The sequence below is a fragment of the Pelodiscus sinensis genome, chromosome 4 (genome assembly GCF_049634645.1).
Source record: "Pelodiscus sinensis isolate JC-2024 chromosome 4, ASM4963464v1, whole genome shotgun sequence".
Classification (NCBI taxonomy): domain Eukaryota; kingdom Metazoa; phylum Chordata; order Testudines; family Trionychidae; genus Pelodiscus; species Pelodiscus sinensis.
Window position 1 is genome coordinate 131,014,349 of NC_134714.1, and position 25,131 is coordinate 131,039,479.

Sequence of the window (25,131 nt, forward strand, 5' to 3'; positions counted from 1 at the left end):
AAATCCTGCTGGAAAGGGATAACAAGTGGAGTTCCTCAAGGGTCTGTTTTGGGACTCGTACTATTCAATATCTTCATCAATGATGTAGATATTGGGATAGAGAGTACTCTTATTAAGTTTGCAGATGATACCAAACTGGGTGGGGTTGCAACTTCTTTGGAGGATAGGGACATAATTCAAAATGACCTTAGCAAGTTAGAGAAATGGTCAGAGGTAAACAGGATGAGGTTTAATAAGGAGAAATGCAGAGTGCTCCACTTAGGAAGGAACAATCAGTTCCATACATACAAGATGGGAAGCGACTGTCTAGGAAGGAGCATGGCGGAAAGGGATCTAGGGATCATAGTGGACCACAAGTTGAATATGAGTCAACAGTGTGATGCTGTTGCAAAAAAAGCAAATATGATTCTAGGTTGTATCAACAGGTGTGTTGTAAGCAAAACTCGTGAAGTCATTCTGCCGCTCTATTCTGCACTAGTTAGGCCTCAGCTGGAGTACTGTGTCCAGTTCTGGGCGCCACATTTCAAGAAAGATGTGGAGAAATTGGAAAGGGTACAGAGAAGAGCGACAAGAATGATTAAAGGTTTAGAGAACATGACCTATGAAGCCAGGCTTCATGAACTGGGCTTGTTTAGTTTGGAAAAAAGAAGATTAAGGGGGGACATGATAGCGGTTTTCAAATATCTAAAAGGGTGTCACAAGGAGGAAGGAGAAAATTTGTTCCTCTTGGTTTCTGAGGACAGGACAAGGAGTAATGGGCTTAAAGTGCAGCAGGGGAGGTTTAGATTGGACATTAGGAAAAAATTCCTAACTGTCAGGGTGGTCAAATATTGGAATAAATTGCCAAGGGAGGTGGTGGAATCTCCCTCTCTGGAGATATTTAAGAACAGGTTAGATAGACATCTGTCAGGGATGGTGTAGACGGAGCTTGATCCTGCCTTGAGGGCGGGGGGCTGGACTCGATGACCTCTCGAGGTCCCTTCCAGTCCTATTATTCTATGATTCTATGATTCCCACTTGGTTGCAATAAGCACACCCCAGTCTGCTTTTTAATACACCAAAGCTCCTTAGCGGCCACTGCTTTGCGAGGGTTCACCTCCCACACTAGTCTGGTCGGATGCAGAACAGGCCAGGCGTCCGTTAGGGTGGGCGTGGGGAACCTAAGGCCCAGGGGGCCAGATGCAGCCCCTCATCTTCCCTGGATCGCGCCCCCAAGGTTCAGGGACCCCTCCCAGCACTGGAGAGCCCATGCTGGGGCTCCACCCTCTCCACCGCCCCACTGTGGGGCTGGAGCACACAAAATCTACAAGCCTGGGCCCCCCTGGGTTCTGGGGTGTCAGGGGAAAGTGGGGAGAGGGTCTTTCTGCTTCTCAGTGAGTGGCCATGTCAATGAGGGTTTGTTCTGTGCTCCCTGGCTGATTTTTCTGTGGGTCAGGGGACCCCAACCTGAAAAAAGTTCCCCAGACCTGCATTAGAGAGAGAACCCAGGAGTTCTGGTCCCTGAGCCACCCTCTCTAACCACTAGACACCACTCCCTAGCCAGAGCTGGGAGCGAACCCAGGAGTCCACTTGCCAACCCCACACGGTGGTCCTAGGGGGCTGGTCTGAGAGCAAGCAGCACATCGGGGTGCAGACTGACGGTGGTCCATGGCGGGTGATGTGGGGGAGTGGAGATCCAGAGCATCCCATGTGGGGGAGGGGCTATTGCTTGGGGATGTGGGGGCTGGGGCAGACACTGGCAGAGTCGCTCTAGTCCGGGCCGGTCCCATCCCCACCCCTCGCACTGTCCATCATCTCCTTGTACTGGCGCTTGAAGAAGCCGGCCTGGTAGGAAAGGGAGGGGGGAGATGGTCAGAGCCAGGCAGACAGACACCCGCCTGGAGCAGGGAGATGGGATTTGGGAGCCTCCCTCTGCCCCTCCCCCCAGCTGGGAGAGAGACAGGGCCAGGCTGTGGGGAAGGGGTGAAAGCCCTGCCCCCCTCACCTTGTAGAGGGCTGCAGTGATGAGAGCCAGCAGGACCAGGCCTCCCACGCTGCTGCCCACGATGATGGGCAGGTAGTTATAGACCACGAGCTGCTCCACCACCGTCTGCACCTGGGGGGAGGAGCCGTGAGATGGGGACCCAGGACTCCTGCCACCATCCCCCCACCTCTGCTCTAAACCCCCAGACTCCACTTCCTGCCAGAGCAGAGACAGGAGACCTGACTCCCAGCTCTAACCACTAGCCCATGCTCTCTCTATCCCGGCACGGTCACTCTGGTACCTGGCGCTGGACAAATCCCTCCTTCTGGGTGTATTTCTTCTCCTCGTATTCAATCCGGGCCTCGCTCACCAGGGTCACTTTCTGCTGCTGAGTCTGGAACAGAGAAACTCCCTGTCCCTGACCAGAAATGACACCGACCCACCCAGAGCATCACCCCTGGGGTCCCAGAGCAATTGACAGGCAGGTCATACAGGAGCAATCCCTGGCCCAGTGCTGAGATGCAGCCACCTCTGGGGAGGGAACCAGGACTGTTCACGAGGGGGGGTCCCTCACCCGGCCAGGAGGCAGAGGCAGCTCTCGTACCTGGGAGACCCACTGGAAGCTGACATTCCCTTTGATCATGAACTCCAGTGGCTGCTGCATTGCCAGCGAGGCGATTGTGCACCGGATCTTCTTACAGGTGGCCACGGAGCAGTCCTGGGGTGGAAGGATATCACCGGGTGAGGCAGGGACATGCAATGGCCATGGTGGTGAGGGTCTGTCTGTAGCAGGAGGCTTTCCCCCAGCCCACCCCCCACTCGCTGTCTGTGTTTGTGCAGGGGAAAGGGGCTGCTGGTACCACACTGGCCTGAACTCACCAGCAGGGGGCGCTCGCTCATCAGCTTCACAAAGTCCTTGGAACCAGGTGTTCCCACCTCACTGGTGCACTGAGCCAGCTGGGGCTAAGCCAGGAGAGAGACATGGAGAGAATGGGGGTGTGGAAATCGGGCTTTCACCCCAGCAGGGGGCGCTGTGGGGCAAGGCAGGTATCACAGGGCCCATCTCACACACACAAGCCCAGGGAGAGGCAGGTACCTTGGAGGGGACGACCTCAGAGGCGTCCCACACACGGACCCCGCTCAGCTCCACGGGGAACTGGAACGTGACCGACAGGGGGACGCTTCGCTGCCGCAGGTTCTTCACCTGGAAGAAACAGACTCCCCCTAGGAACTGCAGGGAGAGAACCCGGCAGCTCTGACCCCCAGGCCCTGGCTCTACCCCTCAGACCCTGTTCCCCTCCCAGAGCTGGGGAGAGAACCCAGGAATCCTGGCTCCCTGCCCACCCCACCCCTTTGTGCTCTAACCCACTAGATCCAGCTCAGTCAGTCCCACTCCTGCCCCCTCCTCTGAACCCCCCTCGCTCCACCTCCCTGTCACACGCTGTGCGACCGGCCTCACCTCGTACCGATGTGTCACTGGCGCGCTTGTCTCTGCCGCCTTGGTGGAGAAGTTGACGTACTTGGTCGACTCCTCGAGGCTGGGGGAGGAACGAGGGAGACGGGAGTGTGATGGGTGGAGCTGGAGGGTGGCAGTGGGGTTCATGTCCAGCAGGGGGCGCTGTGCAGCAGGGAACAGGAAGGGGACCCAGCAGGGGGCTCTCTCCCAATGTCTCTGCACTGACCTACCTGGTGAGGATGATGAAGATGCCGTACTTGACCGGCAGCTCCGCCCGGTGAACCATGCGCTCAGTGACGGGGCCGCCATTGTCACTGGGTGGAGGGGAAGGCAAAGAAGAGATGTGAGGAGATGCAGCCAGATAACCTGGCACGAAGGCTGCACTGTAAGCCACTGCCCCTCACAATATTGCACTGCACTGCACTCCAAAGACCTATTCCTCTGCCCTGTAGCACAGCGCACTGCCCTGCATTAAATGCTTCTGCCCTGCACTGTAAGCCACTGTATTACAAAACACACCACACATTTGGCTGCGCACCACTGTCCTGCACTGCAGTGTATGTTACTGCACAGCACCCTATTCTACTGTACTGCACCATAGACCATTGCCCTGGCCTGCCACATACATCACTGCACTGCCACAAGCACCACTGGCCAGGGATATTCATCTCTGCCCCACGCTGGCTGCAGCCTTCGCTATAGCACTGCACCATGTGTCACGGCCACTGCAGTGTATCATATGTCACTGCTCTGGGTTATAGCCCACCACGCCGCCTTGCAGTATAGGCAGTGAGCTGCACCATACTCCACTGCACTGTAGTGCAGCTTCTGCCAGTGCTGTGGATAATATACCATGGTATGACCCTGCACGTTACATCCGTGGGCTGCACCATACTCCACTGCTTTGGGTACAGATCACTGCACCATGCTGAAGTATAGGTCACTGCACTGTGTTATGCCCCCTTTCTTTGAGCACACAGCACTGCACAACACCTCTCAGTGTGCAGTAGCCAGCCTCTACTGCCATACACCTGTGCACGATGTGTCATGGACTGGGCTGTATCCACTGCTCTTTCTGGCTTCATGGCATATGCCACTCTGCAGTGCCAGGCATCACCGTGCTGCAGTGAATTCTCAGCCACTAAGCTGCGCTGCCCTCCACTCAATGGGTATTTCGGCGGTCGACAAAGGCTTTTGATTTCGACTGCGGAGCATCCAGACTCCCGCGCTGTGCCGCCAAACAGCTGATCGGCACAGTGGGGAAGCCATTTTAATTTAAATGAAGTGGTGATTATTTAAATCGCCGCTTCATTTTCCTATGTGTACAAACCTAATCTACATGGCTCCATCAACGGAGCTGTGTAGTGTAGACACACCCAATGGCACTGTGACCCGCAGTGCAGTGCAGTGCTGTGCTGTTTGACACTGCCCCCTACCATTGCATTCACTGCGCCATGCACTGCACCATGCACAACACATCCCTGCATTGCCCTCACAGATCACTGCACTGCACTGCACCATACAGCACTGCAATAGAACACTGCTGATTGCCTTTCACTGGACTCTGCACCATCACACCAACCTGTAACCTGCCCCATGTGTCCCGCATCACACATCAGTTCACTGACCTATGCACCATTCCTCACTGCACAGCCCGACCCACCTACCCCTCTGCACTGCTCCCCACACTGCCTCTGTAGCCTGCCCCCTCACCTGCTGGCGCTGGCCATCACCTCCAGCCTGTCTCCCAGGTCGGCCTCAGGGGAGACATCAAAGGTGGTGAGGAAGACGGCCTGGGAAATATACGTGGGATAAGAGGGAGCCATGCCCTGGGGACGGGTAGGAACAGGCTATTGGTAGGGGCATCCCTACCTCGGCTCCGCTCCAGAAGATGGGGGGGTTGATGTGGCAGGTGCTGTTCCTCTGAGTCTGCTCCTCCGAGCTCACTGCCGAGCTGCACTTAATGGCCATGGTCCTCCTGTTAGACTGAGCACAGGGACCAGCCAGTGAGAGACGGGGCCCAGAGCGACCCCTGCTGGGACTTCTGTCTGATCCTTACAGCACAACGCCCCCTGCTGGGCCCCTGCCTGCTCCCTGCAGCACAGCGTCCCCTGCTGAGCCCCCTGCCTGCTCCCTGCAGCACAGCGCCCCCTGCTGGGCCCCTGCCTGCTCCCTGCAGCACAGCGCCCCCTGCTGAGCCCCCCACTGCTCCCTGCAGCACAGCGTCCCCTGCTGGGCCACCTGCCTGCTCCCTGCAGCACAGCGCCCACTGCTGGGCCTCTGCCTGCTTCCTGCAACACAGCGCCCCCTGCTGGGCCCCTGCCTGCTCCCTGCAGCACAGCGCCCCCTGTTGAGCCCCCTGCCTGCTCCCTGCAGCACAGCGCCCCCTGCTGGGCCCCTCCTGCTCCCTGCAACACAGCGCCCCCTGCTGGGCCCCAACTGCTCCCTGCAGCACAGCGCCCCCTGCTGAGCCCCCTGACTGCTCCCTGCTGCACAGCAAACCATGCTGAGTCCCTGCCTACTCCTCCATCACAGCACCCCCTCATGAGCCCCCCCACTGCTCTCTGCACCACCGCACCCCTTACTGGGACCCCACCTGCTCCCTGTACCAGCTGATCACCACACCCTTCCCCTGTATTCTGTGTCCCCCATGTTTGTGATGTTTAGAGATGGGGTAGTACTTGTAGCAGCAGGACCCGGCGGTAGGACAGTGCGGCCGGGTAGAAGAACCGCACTGTGGTGCTGTAGGAATTCTCCCCGCGGTTCTGGATGGAGACGGTGATGTTGAGTTCAGGGGTGACGCCCACCACGAAGGTGCTCACACTGTGGAGAACAAAGGGGAGAACACTGGTTTCCTCAGGTCATTAACCCAGCTTTGCTCTGAGCTCCCATGGGGCAGTGCTCAGCAGGGGAAGCCCGTGCTGTGAGCTTCCCATAGCAGTGCCCAACCAGGATCTCCACACAGCCCCTCATACCACAAGGGGGCACTAAGGCAGGGTGTGAGCATCTGATACAAATTCCCAGCTGGTGACTGAAGAGCTGCTCACTTCCTGTATCGGTGCCCTGTCTAGTGCCCCAGGAAATATGGGAAGGTCTGTAGCTGGGTGTTGCAGATCTGAGGCCTAATCAAGTGAGACAGGCCCCACTATGGAAGTCATTGGGAGTGCGAAGGGGGAAGGAGGCAGAGGGGGTGACTTACCCTGAGAAATTGAAGGAAATGTGTAGTTCATCAGTGCAGACTTTGTCCTCCCCACAGTCCTTCTCAAACGGGAGCTAGGGACACATCCCGGGGGGCAGGGAGAGGAGAGAGGGGAGCATGAGGTTAGAAGGGGACTGGAATAATCTCAGACGGCATTTTCACCCATCATACAATCTCAATTGTTACCAGCAATACAATCTGAAACAACAGCGTTACCATGAGCAACATGGCTGCATTCCGCTCCTACAATGTGACCTGCAGCATTGCATGCCAACAGAACTACTATGCCTCAAACCCTGCTGTTAATAGGTTCCCTACCATCTCAATCACAAGCAACATCAACTTCAGAACTCTCTGGCTGTGTCTACACTGGGCCGCTTTTCCGGAATAAGCTGTGAGCTGTCTACACTGGCCCCTTGAATTTCCAGAAAAGCAGTGACGATTTACTGTAAGAAATCAGCTGTTTTTCTGGAAAAACTATGCTGCTCCCGCTCGGGCAAAAGTCCTTTTTCCGGAAAACTGTTCCGGAAAAGGGCCAATGTAGACAGCACAGTAGTCTTTTCCGGAAAAAAGCCCCGATCGCAAAAATGACGATCGGGGCTTTTTTCTGGAAAAGCGCGTCTACATTGGCCACAGACGCTTTTCCGGAAAAAGGGCTTTTCCGGAAAAGCAGCCTGTCAGTATAGATGCTCTTTTTCCAGAAATACTTATAATGGAAAACTGTTCTGTTTTAAGCATTTCCAGAAATTCATTCCAGTGTACAGCCTCTGAGTGTACAGCCTCTGAGTGTACAGCCTCTGAGGTAACACTGTCCCCTTTGATATAAATGCAAGAGCCTTTGCCAATACTAGCACCTCAACTACTGTCTCAACCATCGCCTTCACCTCTACCTCCAATACAGTGTCAAACAAAATTGTTACAATGAAAGAACCACTACAAATTTAGCCAACAATATAACCAACAACATTACAATATCCACCACTGTAAATCTAATCTGAAACAACAATGTTACAATGCAGCCATGATAACTAACACTGTAACTAACAGCATTACAATTTCAACTGTAATAACACATAAGACAATTGTCAAACAGCAACCTCAAACTTTCACCAACGCCATTACAATCACTGTCACTCATTAGTACAGTGTGTAACAATACAGTAACAAATGCAACCATTAAAATCTGAACCAACACTGTCATTAACACTACAACAATCTCAATACAATCACCACCATCACGAATGCAATGTGTACCAGACAGCATAAGCAATAAAGCCAAACCAATCTGAATCAACACATAACCAAAACTATTACTCTCTGAACCAACATCACCCATACGACAATAACTACAGCCTCGGCCAACACTATAACCAAGATCACTACAATCAGAATCAACCTCACTAACTCAGCTAGTTCAACCTCAGTTTATACTGTCACCAAAACCATTGCAGTCCTAAGCACCAATGCAATCAATAACACAATCATTGCAAACTCACACAGCATGGTCACCCACATTACAATTTTACATCAACACAGAACCTCAATACAGATTACTCCAACACCGTAATCAAAACCCCCAGTCACTACAACGTCACAAACACTGCAGGCTTACCAAGCCTGCCGGCACCAGTGCGGAGTCCTCGCTCAGGATGGGTCTGAGACCGTTGGTGTTAGCGATGGGCTCCCCCGTCAGGGTATAGTTGAGGCGCAGAGTGATGGGGGTCAGGGTGTCCTCAGGGCAGAGCTGGGGAGACAGAGAGACACGTAGGGACCCATGAGGAAAGGCGGGATCTGGGAGAGATTTGTTCTGGGTGGTTTGGAGCAAGGGGCAGAGTTGCAGGGGCAGACACAGCAGGAGGGGGAGGAGCTGGGAACCCCCCACACAAACTCACAGGTAACATTATCGGGTGTGTCTCACATCTCCGTTCAATGCCCAGTTTCAGCTCCCTGCTCAGGACGGGGCCGGTGGAGCCGAAGGCAGCTCGGATCTTCCTCCGCCCGGGGTCCAGGGCCAGGCTGTACTGGATGGTGCTGGAGATCCTGTTACCTACAGAGGAGGGGAAATGCAGGACAGAGGCTGAGAGCAGGACGCTCAAGGGGAAATGGGACACGGGCCTGCGCTGGCTCCAATCCTGCCCCAAGACAGGGGATTAGGAGATTAGGGGGGAGGGAATCAGGGGGTGGGTTTGGTCTGACCTAGGCTGTCCCTGGTGCTCTTTGTGACGGTGAAGCAGATCTCTGACATGCTGGCCTCCATGTTGAGCTGCCCCTGCTCCTGGCAGTCGAAGGCTGAGGTGGGGATCGTGGGGGGCTGGAAGTTGATGGACACCCCGACTCTGAGCACTGGCCGAGACCTGCGGGGTGGGGAACAGAACCGTCATCCTGCCACTCCCTGCACTGGGGCTAGGCCCCGTGCCTCCCCTGAGCCTCCCACCCTGCCTGGACGTGCCCCCAGTAGGCAGGGAGACGGGTTATGGACACGCAGAGCAGCCAGAGGAGATGCTGGAAGGCAGAGAAGGAGGCAGCCGCGCTGTTATCCTGCCTTTCCCCAGCAGGGGGTGGCAGACACCCACCCCCACAGCCCATGTCCAGGCTCTGTCTGAGATTGCCCGGCGGGGCAGGGCCAGGACACAGAGGGACTCACCTCAGCAGCAGGACCTGCCCTTGTGCTCCCACCGCGATGTCCGGCAGCCCATCCCCCGTCAGGTCTGTCCCGCCACTGACGGCCTGGCCAAAGTAGTGCAGCGTGCTGGGGAACTGCGCCCCCCCTATGCGCTGTGGGGCAGAGAGAACAGTCGGGGGAAGGGAAGAGGTGGCTGTTCTACATAACTAGCCAATTAGCCCGGCATAAGACGGGATTTTCAGGTCTCTCCTCTATGTCGGTCTTCTCTCCTGAGCCTCCGGTCTCTCGCTCCCTCTCTCGCTCTCTCCTCCTCCTATTGCCTGGAGCCCAAATGGTCGCTCGCGCCACTTGCTCCCACGCGGCAGCCTGGCTGAGCGGCGCAGAAGTCAGCCGAGCTCCACGGCGGAAGGCAAAGGGGGATGGGATGGTGATGTTCATGGCCAGGGAGCAGTGCCTGGAGCCGCTGTCACGTCGTACGTCACCGCCCCGTTCCCCTTCACCTCCCACCGTAGCGCTCGGCTGACCTCTTGTACCACTTAGCCGGGTCGCCGTGGGGGAGCAAGCGGTGCAAGTGGCTGTTTGGGCCCTGCACTTCTCATGCAGCACGGGCCGCCCAGAGGGAACAGCCAGCATTTCAGCAACAGCGCCGCCCAGAGGGAACAGCCAGCATTTCAGCAACAGCGTCGCCCAGAGGGAACAGCCAGCATTTCAGGCAACAACGCTGCCCAAAGAGAACAGCCAGCATTTTAGGCAACAATGCTGCCCAAAGAGAACAGCCACCATTTCAGCAACAGCGCCCCCCCTGAGGGAACAGCCAGCATTTCAGGCAACAACGCTGCCCAGAGGGAACAACCAGCATTTTGGCGTTATAGACTCAGACACTGGGCTACTATATATATAACTAGCCAATTAGCCCATCGTAAGACGGGATTTTCAGGTCTCTCCTCCACGTCGGTCTGCTCTCCTGAGCCTCCGGTCTCTCGCTCCATCGCTCTCTCTCTCTCCTTCTCCTATTGCCTCCCCCCTCTCTCTCTCAGCTCTCCTCCGCCTCTTGCCTCTCTCTCTGTCTCTCTCTTTCTCTTCTCCTCCCTCTCCTGCCTCTCACTTAGGGGACCAGGGAGCCCAAATGGCTGTTTGGGCACCACACTCCCCGTGCTGCATGGAGAGAACGGAGCCCAAACAGTCGCTTGCGCCACGTGCTCCCACGCGGCAGCCTGGCTGAGTGGCGTAGAAGTCAGCCGAGTGCCACAGTGGGAGGCAAAGGGGGGCAGGGTGGTGACATTCACGGTGAGGGGCCGGGGCCTGGAGCTGCTGTCACACCGCACATCACCGTCCCATCCCCCTTTGCCTCCCACCGTGGTGCTCGGCTGACTTCTGCGCCGCTCAGCTGGGCTGCCGCGGGGGAGCAAGCAGCCGTTTGGGCCCCACACACCCCATGCGGCACGGGCCGCCCAGAGGGAACAGACAGCATTTTGGAAACAGCGCCCCCCAGAGGGAACAGCCAGTATTTCAGCGTTACAGGCTCTCAGACATTGGGCTACTATATATATGATGATGATGGGCACTAGGGGGCAGGGCGGCCATCAGAATTGCCAGGGCAAGGTGGAGGCGTGGCTCTGTGCCCTAGAAGGGGTGTGGCCTGGTGTGAAAGGGGCGGGGCTGGTGCAAGCCCCCTGCAGCGCTGCTCGGAGTTTGCTGCCCAGGATTCCTGTGGTGATTGAAAGGAGCCGATGCTCTGACTGCTGCTGCTGTATTGGCAGATGTGGGTGGGAGCCTGGTGCCCTGGTAAATTGCCAGACCCCAGGGTAATTGCCCCTTCTCCCTCTCTCCCAGGCCTGCCAGAGGGGAGTGGAGGGTGAGGGAGGCCAATGGGTGGCTCTCCTGCATTTTTCTCTGAAATAGACGTTTTTGAATAATATAAATCTAGAAAAACCAAACCAAACCAAACCAAACCAAACCAAACATACCTAAACTTCTCCTACTACATGAACATCCCACCTCTACCAATGTGTCTGTATCCAGAGCTATACTCTCCCGCTACAACTGTATCTTCTTGGACTGGTTAGAATATGGAGCAATGTCTCATATTCCGTCATTTGGAAACAACCCAATTTTGCTTCTAAGAATCCATCTGAGTAAAGAAAAAAATCTTAAAACAAGATTCAGGGAAAATGTGTGTGTGGGGGTGGGGGATAGAGCTGGAAAGAGAAGGAACTGGGCAGGTAAAGAGGCCTATTTCATAGGCTCATCCAGATGCATTTGGAAAGCATCCCACAGCTCTGCGAAGCCTGCAGGTATGGTAGGTACCACGGCCTCTCCAGTTCTTTCCAGGGTGGTCAGGCTCACAAGATCTAGACTATGCTCTAGCTGGTTGGTTGCTTTTTGGGTGGCCATTTTAGTAACACTAGCCCTGTAGACCTTCTCACAGCTTTTCAGGTGTGCCCAGCACATCGCTACGTATTTATCTGGGAACACAATTGTCTATTATGGAAATAATTCACTCAACAATGCAGTCCTGCTCTCACCCTGTGGGAACAGGAGCAGTCCCATGCCGGGGCAGTTGGACCGTGTAAGGGACAGGAGGGGGCAGCAGAGCGTAAGGGTTAGGAATCACAGCGAACTAGAACTGGAAAGGATTTTGAAAGCACATCAAGTCCAGTGCAGAAAAAGGCCCCTTCACCAGACCAGGGACTTGAACCCTGGGCCCTCAGGCTACCAACTGAGCTAGCCAGGCTCCCAATAATAAGAAACGGGATTTGAACCCTAATTTCCCAAAACAACCCACATCACCCAACTACCCACGGCTGTCACCAAGGAGTTCCTGGAACATCCCATCGGGCTGTGTGCTGAGCCCACCTTGCCGCAGGAGCTGGGCTCACCTGTCTGTACTGGGGACTGAGGCCTCTCTTTTCCCCATGGAAGATGTACAAGGCCCCACGGTTGTCGTTCTCCATGGGGGCCCCGATGGCCACGTCCGTCTGTCCGTCCCCACTGATGTCCCCGATTTCAGACATGCTGGCCCCGAAGTGCCCCAACGCCTGTCCAGACTGCCCCTGCAGGGTCTTGGTGCAGATCAGCGTCGCCCCCTGCAGGCCAGATTCAAAGAGGCACATGGGGAATAGAGCAGCATCGACTGTGTGGGTGAGCGCCCCCTACTGAGCCTCTCCCAGCAACAGGGCGCCCTCCAGCACGGCACGGGGGCCAGCACAGACTGTCAAGTGAGTGCCCCCTCCACCAAGCCTCCCGCCTCTCTCCCGGGAACCTGGTGTTTATCAGACAATCTTTGTATTAAGCAGCCACGGTTCTTGTCTGTCTGTCACGGGATTTTCAACTTCCTGCTCCTGTGCACGCACCGACACAGCCTGGCTCTGTGCAGCGCCGCACGGAGAGAGGAGCAGAGACAGCAGGAGCTGAGCCGCAGAGCACGGGGAGAGGGGAGGGGAAGGGGAAGGGGAAGGAGGAGGGCTGAGCCATCACAGTGCAGGGAGAAGAGACAGAGGGGGCTGAGCCCCCAGAGCACCAGGGTGGAAGCAGAGCTGCCCCCGAATCGGAATGGGCAGCTCTAGCCCGCTGCCCCCGAGCACCAGGTGGGAATCAGCCTTGCAGATCTTAGGAGTGGAAACACACCACATTTAAGATAAAAAAGAATACATATAAACTTTTAAGAAAGACAATCTCTCTCAAAGCACACCAAAAGGGTAAACATAATAGTTCTCAGCTAGCAGTGTAGGAGAAAGATTGGACGGCTCACAGTTAGCAACTACCTTGAATCGTACTTAGCCATCGAATCTTTCTCCTACATTGGTAGCTGAATACTTTTAGTCTTTTCATGCACTTTGAGAATGATTGTCTTTTTAAAAAGTGTGTATAGCTGTATTTTTTCACAGTATCCCTGCCCACGTAAAACACGACCCACAGCCCATCCGTCCTACCTGCCGGCTAACTGAGCAGAGATACACCTGCCCTCCATTCAGAGGTGTATAGAACGTGGGGGCTCCGATCAGAACCAGGTCCGTTTTCCCATCGCTGTTGAGGTCCACAGCGCACAGCGAACCCCCGAAATACGAGCCAATCTGGAGGGGCAATGAAGTCACCTCTTGAACTTAGTCACCTCCTCCATCTTCTTCCAGCAGCACCCAGCACCTGCCCCCATTCTCAGGTTCAGTCCATCCTCTTCCCTCACCCACCCTTTAGACACAGCAGGCGGTGCCATTACTGTCAGTTTTCTGTCCAAGGGGATGTGGAGGCCGAGGTAGGCAGCATCTTTCAGAGACGCTGAGTGCACGTTGTGGTGCATTTCTTCTGAGACACTGTGCTTGCACAAGTAGCATTGATTCACTATCTGCGCCCCTCTAAGTCACTGTCATAAATCCTGCTTAGCTGGAATGTGTAGGCAGAGAGATCTTGGAGAAGCAGACAGTGTTCATGGAGGTGCAATACTGCTCAGACCCCCTGCGTAATGTCGATAATATTTTAACCCTGTCTTCATTTTTTTCTATTAGTCTATTTTTTCTATTAGTCTATTATGAGTTCCGTCTAAGACTTGGTCTACACTAACCAATAAGTTACATTGGTCAGGAGTGTGAAAATCCATCCGCCTGAGCAATACAAGTAAACTTATCTACCCCCTGGAGCAGTTGGTGCTAGATGAATGAGAGAATTCTGCTGTCAACCTAGCACCTGTCTCTTGGGTATGTCTATACTGCACACATATTTCAGAATAAGCTATTCCAGAAGAAATACTCTGAAATAGCTTATTTCCAAGTAGTCTATACTACAGGGAAGCCTTGAAATGAGTCTGAGGCACGATCCCCTAATGTGGACACACGACCCCAATGTACAGCCCCAGGATTCACCAGGGAGGAATGACTTTGAATGGCCTGGGGAACAGCTATTTCAAAATAGCAGCAGTGGAGCGTCCATACTACAGCTATTTGGAAATAGCTATTTCGGAAGAGGCGTTATTCCTCATGGAATGAGGTTTACAGAAGTTGGAACAAGTCGCCCGTTATTTCGAATTTATTCCTTAATAACGGAATTGCTGTGTAGACGCTCGCACTGTTATTCCGGAATAACGCTGCTGTGTAGATGCAGCTTTGGGGAGGGAGATTACCTAGGCCAATTGGAGAAGCCTCCTCTTGGCAGAGGTATCCTCCTTACTGCAGTGCTCTCCCTGCACAGCTTCAGCATTGAAGAGACACTGAGTGCAGAGAAGCCCTCACTTGTCAGGGCAGTGGGATGCTGGAGAGATGCCGACTGCAGTTTTCTAAACTTGTGAAAGATTCCCCTTCCTGAGTCCTTCTGACTCAATCTCACTATAACAGGGTGTCAGAATGGTACAGGCTTCCTTCAACACCGGCTCCACCCTGTCTGTCATGCTCCCCATACCTGCTCCCCGTCCTTCTCCCAGCTGGCTGCCCATTGCCCGCTGCTGGTATCTTGGCTGAACAGGACGACTTTGCCGACGTGCTGGTAGCGAGGGGCCCCGACCACGTAGCTGCTCTGCCCACGGGTGGTGATGACCTGAGATGAATAACCTCAAAGGAAGAGAGGGACGCGGGGAGGTGAGATGGGAAACAGCCACAGGACAGTGCTCCACAGGGATCCCTTGCCCCAAATGGAGACGCAACCGTCACTTAGATGGGGCAGGGCCTGTGTGAGGTGGGGGGGGGGGGGGTTGTATTCACTTGGTTCACTTTGTTACTACTGTCCTGTGCTGGTTTGTTGTGACCCCATGTGTGTATGTGTGCCTCAGTTTCCCTGGTCCCTGTGCTGGAACCCAGCTGGGCATGGGAATGTTGGGGGTGGCTCTCCCTGAGTGGGAGGCCATCCCTGACTGCCCCCATCTTAGCAGGTACCCAACAATAGCTCAGACTGTCCTGTAACCTGAGCCTGGGTGGGGGAGCAACCAGGTGACACCTTGCCCAGGAATCTGAACAAAGGCGGGGGCGGGGCTGGAGGGCTGGGGCCAGGTGCTGGGTGGGAGAGTTACTCTGGGCTGGGGGAGGATACAGGGAGGGGGACCAGGGTGCTGGCCCTGGGCCTCCCTCTCCCCAAGGTGGATTGTGCTGGCTGCTCCTGGTTCCCTTTGTTAACAGCAAGTGGGTGCTACGCTGTGTCCCTGTCAACCAATAAACCTCCTGTGCAACTTGCTGGTGGAGAGGCAGGTCTGGCTGTGGGGGGGCGGGCTGGGGGGTTGCAGGGCCCGGTGACTCCCCCACACTCCGTGACAGCCTGTTCATACCGCAATCACTCCCCCAGAGCAGAGATGCAGCTGCCGCTGGGGTGGAGTCAGGGGGCTGTTTGAAGGGCCAGGGAAGCTCTCTGGCTGTGTCCTTACCCAGGTAAGCATAATCCATGTCGCTGGGGGTTCTGGACACATTGATGAAGCTCGGCTCCCCGCTGGTCCCATATAAATATATCCCACCGGACCAGTCGTAGGCTCCCACCGCTCCCAGCACCGGCCCCTCCTAAACCGACACGCACGGCAAAGAGAGGGATGACGGATAACGCGCCACCCAGGAGAGATTCACAAGACCCCCCCATCCACCGCACAGCACGGCTCAGCGGGGGACAGGGGTCGGCATGGACTGCCAGGGGAGACAGCGCCCCCTAGTGAGGCCCAGCTGGCAGGACAGTTCCCCTCTCAGGTAACAAGGGAAAAGCAGCTCTCACACTGCTCCTGCAGGGGTCGCTGGGGCTGTCAAGTCGCCCACTGGCAGCAGGGGGCCAGGAGATGCACAGGAGTGTGCAGGGCAGCAGAGCCAGCAGCTTTCCAGGCCCTAAACCAGCCTCAGGATCCTGATTCTGAAAGATCCATCAGGGCAGAGTGGGGCAGGCCCTAGGGCCAGGCATCACTCACCAGGGACAGCAGGGAGCTGAATCCTGTCTGAGACATCTCCAGCTGGAAGGAGCTGCCACTCTGGGACTGGGTGCCTGCGGGGACAGACAGACATGGGAGAGACCATCTTTGGCTATGTCTACACTACAACGTTAATTCGAACTAACTTAGTTCGAATTAGTTAATTCGAACAAAGCTAATTCGAACTAACGGATCCAGACTAAAAAACTAGTTCGAATTAGCGTTTTGCTAATTCGAACTAGCAAGTCCACATTAAGTGGACCCTAAACCGGGCTTAAGGATGGCCGGAAGCAGTGCTGGCAGGGCATCAGAGGAGGACTTAGAGCGTGGAGCTGCTGTCTCAGGCTAGCTGAGGGCTGTGCTTAAAGGGTCCCAACCCTCACCCCGGACAGACAGTTCTCAGGGGTGCCCCGCTTGCAAAGCAGTCCTGGCTTGGATTGCCCGGAGTACCCACACTGGGCACATCACAACACTCGGCCATCAGACCGGCTGCACTTGCCACAGGCTGCCATCTGGGGAGAGGGGGCAATTGGGGGGCTGCAGGAGAGCTTTCACCCCCAGAAGCCCGCAGAGCCAGCCCAGTCCTCCCCATCAGGGGCTCATACCTCATTCCTCCCTCACCTCCTTCCACTTACTCTTCCCTAGCCCCTCTTCTTGATGTACAAAATAAAGGACAATTGTGTTAAAAAATGGAATCTGTCTTTATTGAACAAAACTGGGGGAGACTGGGAAAAGGAGGTGGGAGAGGGGAAGAGAGAGGCTGGGAGAGAGGAGGGCAACTAAAATGATCAGGGGTTGGGAACAGGTCCCATATGAAGAGAGGCTAAAGAGACTGGGACTTTTCAGCTTAGAAAAGAGGAGATGGAGGGGGAACAGGATAGAGGTCTCTAAAAGAGGAGTTGGGTGGAGAGGGTGCATCCAGAAAAGTTCTTCATTAGTTCCCATAAAGAAGGACTAGAGGACACCAAAGGAAAGGAATGGGTAGCAGGCTTCAAACTAGTAACAGAAAGTTGTTCTTCACAAAGCAAAGAGTCAACCTGTGGAACTCCTTGCTGCAGGAGGATGTGAAGGCTACAACTAGAACAGAGTTTAAAGGGAAGTGAGATCAAGTCATGGAGGTTGGGTCCATGGAGTGCTATTAGCCAGGGGGTAGGAGTGGTGTCACTGCCCAAGGTTTGTGGAAGGCTGGAGAGGGATGGCACGAGACAAATAGCTTGGTCACTGTCTTCGGTCCATCCCCTCCAGGGTCCCTAGGGTTGGCCTCTGTCGGCAGACAGGCTACTGGGCTAGATGGACCTTTGGTCTGACCCAGGACGGCCATTGTAAGCTCAGAGCTCAGGGTCGGGGGTCTCAGTGGACCACCTTGATTTTCATGCACACCTGCTCCTGGGTGGCCAGGCTGGCAGCTCTCCTGCCCTAGACGGCCACTTTCCTGTGCCTAGTGCGGAGATCGTGGACGAGGTCCACGATGTCTGCACTAGCCCAGGCGGGTGCCCACCTCTTGCGGTCCAGGGCAAGCTCCCGGGAGCCGCCAGCCTGGTCCCGGGAAGAGGGGGAGGGCTGGGGGGCATCGGGTGGCTGGCTCGAGCCGTGCCAGGTGCAGGGTCTGCTGGCTGGGTGCTGGCAGGCTTGCACCTGGCACGGGCACCGTAGCCAGCCCGTGCCCCTTTAAGGGGTCCGGGGCCGGGAGGGGGGCAGAAGAGTTTCCCTGGTGTTGGCCAGAGTGGCCACCAGGGAAAGCTGGGGAGGGCTAGCCTCCCACTAGTTCGAATTAAGGGGTTACACACCCCTTAATTCGAACTAGCTAGTTCAAACTAGGCGTAATCCTCGTAAAATGAGGTTTTCCTAGTTCGAAATAAGCACTCCGTTAGTTCGAATTTAATTCGAACTAACGGAGCGCTAGTGTAGCGCCTATTAAAGTTGGTTCGAACTAATGTCCGTTAGTTCGAACTAACTTTGTAGTGTAGACATACCCATAGAGGGGAAATGACTGGTATTCCTGCTCCCCAGAGCCAGCCCTTCCCCCCACCTCGAGGCTGGGTTGGATCCAGAGAGAAAAGAAGGTCGCTGTATTGCATCCCTCAGTCCTTTGAACCAGACAGGCCCCTGCCTGGGTGTCCCCGGATGGCAAATGTATCAGCAGTATTCATGGAGCAAGAGCAATAGGCAGATGTTCGATGGGGAAAGAGAGACAATATTTGGGGCCTATTTGAGCTCTAGATTCCTAGCAGCTCCCCCTCCCATCTGGGCCTGGAGACACATCTCTAGAGCATCAGGGCCAGTGCGGCCCTGCCCTGACTCTGGTACCTTCGATGGCGAAGATCTTCTCCTGCAGCTGGCTCTGGATGCCCTGGAGGGCGTCGAAATTGTCCACCCGGAAGACGTGCTGGTCGGTGGGTTCAGAGGCGATCTCTCGGAGCTCCCTCTGGGCAGCATCGCTGGAGAAGGCATCGCCGACCTTTGTGTAATAAAGAAAGATGCAGGGGAGACCAGGGCATCAGTGTCAGTCACAGCCAAGAGCCCTGGGCACATACCCACCCATCTAACCCTGGCCTATGCCCCCTTGCAGCATCCTGCATTTCCAGCCCAGCAGAGTGGGCACGTGGACTGGATTCTCCACTTTGGACTGGACAATGCTGCTCATCTTCACCAAGCATGAGTGTGCAGAGCCAGAATCTGTTCCTCAGTCAGGCTAGTGAAAGGCCGGCTCTGCGATATCATCACTGGCCCAGCGCCTTGTCCCAACGCTTGTGCCCTCCCATGCTTGAAGCAACCATCCTTCCCCCACCCTCGTTCCTAGCTTCAAACCCGCACCAGCTCTCCGCCCAGTCGTGGCTCACCCCAATGGCGTAGCGGGTGATCCCAGCTCTCTCCGCCTCTGGGATAACGGCTGAGTAAGGAAGTCGGTCATTTTTCTCCCCATCTGTGATCACAATGAGAATCTTGGTGGCTTCATCTCGAGCGCCGCTCCCAGAAGTGAACAGCTCCTGCCTGGAAATGGAGGGGACACATGGGCGGGTTATCGCTGCAGCTTCCTCTCCTCCTAACTTAAAGCAAGGTCGGGGTTCGGTTGTGCCAGGAAGACGGGAAGTGCCAGGAATGGGACTGTTTTCCATAACAGGCAAAGGGAGGGGCTGCAGTTCAGAGGGATGTGATCTGAGAGTGGCCACTGGGGGCAGTGATTGCAAGGGAGAGCCATGATGTGGAGTGGCCACTGGGGGCAGCCGTACCACCAAGGTAAGTGGGGCCCTCCTGTCCAGGAGACAGCCTCCACTGCCCACCCCCCACTACGGAGGAACCATGGGGAAGGAGCGATTCCCCCACTGGACTCTGGGGACAACCTGGAGGGTGGGGTGCACAGTCCCTGCTGCCCTGGGATGCCACCAGGCAGAAATCAGTGGCCACCTCCACCTCCTGCCATGAGCCCCTCCTCAACCTCCAACCCTCACTCTCACACCCTTCCATGCCCTGGCCTCCTGCCCTGAGCTCCCCACCCCCTCAAGGCCCTGCTGTGACTCCTGCACCCCCCCAGTGCCAGCCCCCTGCCCGGAAGGACCAAGGCAATGCCGGGTAAGTTTCCTAATCAATCCATAACCGCACCTAGCTCCATCCTCTGCTTTGGCATTGCTGATCGCAAAGTCCTTCACAAGGGAGCTCAGTGTCATTGTCTGCATTGTACTGATGGGGAAAATGAAGCAGATGGGGCTGTGACTTGCTTAAAGTCACACAGCAACAGAGGCTCAGGGCTGACCATAGAACCCTGGAGTCCTTGCTCCAAGCTCTGCTCTAACCTTCTAGTGCCCACCAGCCTCCCAGAGTCAGGGATGCAGCCCACGCATCCTGATGCCCAGCCCACCACCTCTAACCACTAGTCCCTAGTCTCTCCCACAGCTGGGGAAAAAACCCAGGGGCCCTGAATCCTTATATCTTAGCTTGCAAGTCATGGCAGCCCTTTCCCTGTGGAGTCTGCACAGGGAGCGGGACGATACCTACACCACTTTCCGGATGGCTGTGGCCGTGTGCGTCATTCCACCCAGCTGCTGAACTCCCTTGACAAGGTTGTCTGGGTCACGATTTCTCCTGTACGCTGTGAAGTCGAAGTGCTCTTTAAACTCATCGGAGTACTGCCTGAGCGCAAACTGCGAGGAGAGGTCAGGGAAAGAGAGAAACACCCCGAGGAGTGAAGGGTCAGAGAAGAAGGAACCAGATTCAGTCAACGGCTGGGGCAGGCACTTGAGGGTTCCTGGTTTTGGATGCACAACACTGGGGCACTGGGGCCAGCCCTGCATGTGAAGGGCAGAAACATAAGCAGGGTTCTGCCTCTGCCTGTTACCTGCGTGTCGGTGCCACGGAAACGCTTCATGGTCTCAGAGAGAAACGTCTTCATCTTTCTAAAGTCCCAGGGGTCGATGCTGCCCGAGCCGTCGATGAGGAGCGCGATGTCCGTGGCCCGTTTGGGGCACTCTGTGATGGGGAAGAAGAGCCGGTTGGATCTCTAGCGTCCAGACGTCCATTGTCCGGCCACACCTGTGAGCCGGGATCTCAGTGGTTGCTCTCAGACTGGAGCACTGAGTGGGAAAAGCTGGGCCTGTAGTGAGCAACTCCTCCCCCACCCTCACAGAGGCGCTGGTGTGGGGGGACCTGTGCCTGGGTTTCCATGACACTTGGTTCCCGAGGATGCCGGCTAGAGAGGTACAATCTGAACCGCCTGACTTAACTCCACCAACACCCAGAAAACTCAGTGGAAAGAGCTAGACCAGATCGAAGATCCCGTCTGGCCCAGTCCCCCCCCCACCCCTCACCTGGCTGTGTGTCCGGGATGCGCCGGAGCTGCCGGAGGCTCTGGTCCAGGAGGAAGCAGTAGCCATTCAGGTGCATGTTCTCCCCACAGGCCTGGTGCACCGTGGGGCCGCAGGCCTGGGGCACAAGAGAGGGATGAGGTCACTGGGCGTCCCTAAGGAGAGCACTGTGGGGGAGGGGAGCCTGTTCCCTCATGGGTACACAGGAAAAGATCCTGCTGGGGCAGGGTCCCCCCCGGGGAGAACAGGACCCAGGACTCAGCACCCGTCTCCCAAAGAGCGGACAGGGGCCATCACCTGGCTACTATACTCCCTACTATGGTTGTGCCCAGTTACTGTGACATCACCTAGATACCCCCGTCTGTCACAATGATATCACACAATCACTGTCCCCATGGAGACTTCACCTGGTTACCCCCATCCCTAAAAACACCACGTCTCAGACAAACCCAATCCCACTGTGCCTGTTGTCAAAGTGACGTTATCACGTTACAACCTTCTGCACAGCGTCCTGGCACAGTCATTCTAGTGGTTAGCACCACCCTACACACATACTGTTATTCAACCCTCACCATGGTAACAAAGTCATATTCCGGTGAGATTGACACAAGCGGACAGAGTCTGTAGTTGTGGTCAGATCATTGGCTCTTGAGATAGGGGCCTGTGTCACCCGGCCATGAATTTCCTGGGGAGAGCCGCACAGAGGGGCTCACACCCTTTGGTACCATCACCCCTCGGGGAGGTTGCACAGTCGCTCTGCACTGCCGGGAGGTCGTCAGGTTGGTTCCTTCTCTATGATGTCCCTGCGCTGACATTTCAGCCCACACCCACTGCTGGGGGGAGGAGAACAACCCATAGACTGAGCCGCTGCCCCCCTCGGGAGTACCCACCAGGAGCTGGGAGCCATGGGCAGCCAGGGACAGTCCGAGGGACATGTTCACCGCGTCCTGGGGCCCTGCGAGGGGAAACGCGCCAGCACCAGGGTAAGAAACCTTGCGGTTGGACGTGGTTAGCCCTACAAGTCTGAGTCAGTTCACCCCCCCCCCCCTTGGCTATACCCTCCACGGTAGGGCAATGAAGGCAAATTGTTGCAAATCCCTCCGCCCCCCCCCCCCCCACCTAGTTGCATGGAAATAGAACCCAGGAGTCCGGCTTCCAGCCTCCCCCTCTCACCCCGCCAGAGCTTCCTCCCCTCCCAGGGCCTGGGATGGATCCCGGGTGCCCCAGCTCCCAGCCTGCCCGTGCTGCCCCACCGCACCCCACAGCGCAGGGCCCTACTCTGGATGGGGATCTCCTGGCAGCGTCGGGAGCCCACGTCACACGTGTAGACTTTGCCGGTTTCATTCACGTTTCCCGTCTGCAGCGGGGCCCCGACAATCAGCCTGCAGGGAGAGAGCAAGGGGGGGATCAGGGCCCCCCACCTCTCCTGGGAGGTGCAGCCCAGCCAGGCAGGTACCTCAGGGGCCGTGGTGCTGCAACAATCTCTAGGGTGGGGGAGCTGAGCTGTGCCCCCCCTTACACCTGTCCATGCCCCTCTCTGCCCCCAGCTGGGGACAGATGGGGAGATCTGGGCCAGGGCCAGGCACAGAGCCCCAGGCAAGGGGCTGGCAGCAGCAGGGGGACCAGCAGTCTGGTCCCTGGGTCTGAGCACAGATCCTGGGGCTGGGAGCCCAGGCAATAGGGGGTCCCTGGCCATGGGCTGGTGGTGGGATCCCAGCATGGTAGAGACAGTGGGCACAAAGCCAGGGGTGCTGCAGCATCACCCCCATGCTCCTCCTTCCCGCACCTCTGCCCGGGGTGGGTGTGAGCAGGGGCCATGAGATCAATGGGCCCAGGGTGCCCTGACACCAGGAATATTCCTGGCCCTGAGCCAGGCTCCTGCAAAACTTTCCACTTTGTGCATCCTTGTGGAGCCACCACCAGAGGGGGGTGCCCCAGGTAAGTGTGTCACCCCTTCCCTCCCCCTCAGACGCCCTGCTCTGCCAAGAGCCTGCCCCCTTTTTCCCCTTCCTAGTGTCCCTGATCTGCTTCCCCCCTCCAACTCCAAACTCCCTCCCAGAGCCTGCACCAAGGACCCCCACCCTCTGCCCCAGGTCAGAGCCAGCACCCAGACCCCATCCCAAAGCCTGCACCCGACCCGCGATCCCCACCCCTCGTCCTCTCTGCACCCAAACTCCATCCCAGAGCCCACACCCCTCCCCCATCCCAATTCCCTCTCAGAGACTTAGGTGGGGGGGAGGAAGAGGAAGAGTTTGGGGGGAGGGGCGCAGGCTGTGGCCCTTTTGGCACCGCCAATACTTCTACCAACCTGCCACCCCTGGGTGGGAGCCTGTAACTGGGCCCCCCTGAGCCCAAGATCTGCCCTTACCTCCCAGCTCTGGCCCCGCCGAACTGCACCACGCTCTGCCCGAACCCCGCGGCTGCCCCCTGGAAGGTGATGGGTCCGTCCACGTCCACGCTGAATCCACGGCTGGGGGCCAGCGCTGCAGGGAGAAGCAGTCACAGATTACAGCTTTCCCCGGGGAGCGGAGGCCAGTGGGGGCTGAGGGGCCTGCCCCTCCTGGCTGTGGGACTGATTCCCAGCTCCCTCCCCTCCCGGTTCTGCCCCCCCATCTCTTCCCCTTCCCAAATTGGGGACAGGAGCCCTGAGAGCCCAGCTGCTCCCATTCCCCCACCGCTGTGGGCCCCCCCTCGCCCTGCCCCGCCGGTGGGCATCTCACCCGTGCACAGGCAGAGGAGCTGAAGCCAGGGGTCCATTCCCAGCAGGAGGGGGGTTGACTTCTGGGTGTCAGAGCTCTGCCGAGCCGAGCCCACAGCTGAGTGCCAAGCAGGGGAACTGAGTGTGGGAGGCCGGCCCTTGGGAGGGAACAGGACTGCAGCCAATGAGAAAACGCTCCCGGGAGAGACAGACAGACACACCCCAGCGGCACTGACACCCGGGCACCTGCAGAGCTGCATCGAGTCACAGGTGCACCCAGAGAGACAGACCCCAAGCTCCACTGGGCTGCAGCAGAAAGCTAGTTGGGGTCAGGAATGTAGCTACGCTGAGCTGCTCCTGGAAGGGCCTTCGGGTCCCCACGTAGGCAAAGCTTTTCCGCCCACCGCCCTCGCCCCGATCCAGCCGGGCCCTGGCTCCCCACACTGAGCATAGGGACTCTCCTCACTAGGCCATTAAGCTGCAGCTAAACCCAGGTCAGAGCATCCGCACAGGACAGCCGGGCTGGTCCCACTGTCACGGGTCCAGTGAGAAGGGGGTAAACCTGTGTGTGTCAAGGCCAGTGAGAACAGTTGCACTTTGTTCTTGGGCAGGTCGACGGGCATGCGGATAGGAAAGACGGCCCCACTGAGTTCTTGGAAACCAGAGAAGGCTCTTTTTGTGGTTTCACCACTTCCCGCTTTGCCAGGCTGGGCTAGTTCCGGGTGGATATCGGGAGGGGGATGCATGGTGCCTGGGCTGAGCTCCAGAGTACAAGGGAAACTATAAACGAGATTGACTCACTGATTTCTGAGCTCTGCTTTTCCCTCTCCAGGTCTACAGCTCTCTGGCCAGGTCTGCACTAGAGCTTTTGCCTTAAAATGTCTATCTGCTGCTTCCACCTGTGGGGAGAGAGGTGTTATGGGGACTGTTTGTATAGGGATCCCCAGTCGCCTCTGCGGTGGGGGCTGTATCACCCAGAACTGAGATGCAGCCGTTCCCACCTGACCACAGGGATCCCTCGCCTGGTGTGCCCTGCCTGGCTGGAGTCCTGTGGCCAGTTCCGGGCGCCACTCTTCAAGAAAGATGGGGAGAAATTAGAGAAGACCCAGAGAAGAGCAACAAGAATGACGAAAGGTCTAGAAGACATGAGCAGTGAGGGAAGGCTGAAAGAACTGGGCTTGTTTAGTCAGGAAAAGAGAGGACTGGGAAGGGCCATGAAAGCAGCTTTTGGGGATCTAACAGGGTGTCACCAAAAGGGGGAGGGGGGAAATTGTTCTCCTTGGCATCTATGATAGGACAAAAAGCAATGGGCTTAAACTGCAGCAAGGGAGATTTAGTTTGGACATTAGGAAAAACTTCCTGCCTGTCAGGATGGTTAAACCCTGGAATAAGTTGTTCGGGGAGATTGTGGAATCTCCGTCTCTGGAGATATTTAAGAGCAGATTAGACAAACATCTGTCGGGAGTGACCTAGAGGGTACTCGGTTCTGCCGTGAGGGCAGGGGACTGGACTTGGTGAGCTCTCGAGGTCC

General features: G+C 56.6%; 1 pseudogene; it reads right to left on the reverse strand.

Moving 5' to 3' along the window:
• Positions 1-1,021: 1,021 nt before the first annotated feature.
• On the reverse strand, positions 1,022-23,780 carry LOC102444471 (integrin alpha-D-like; annotated as a pseudogene).
• Between the last annotated feature and the right edge of the window lie 1,351 nt (positions 23,781-25,131).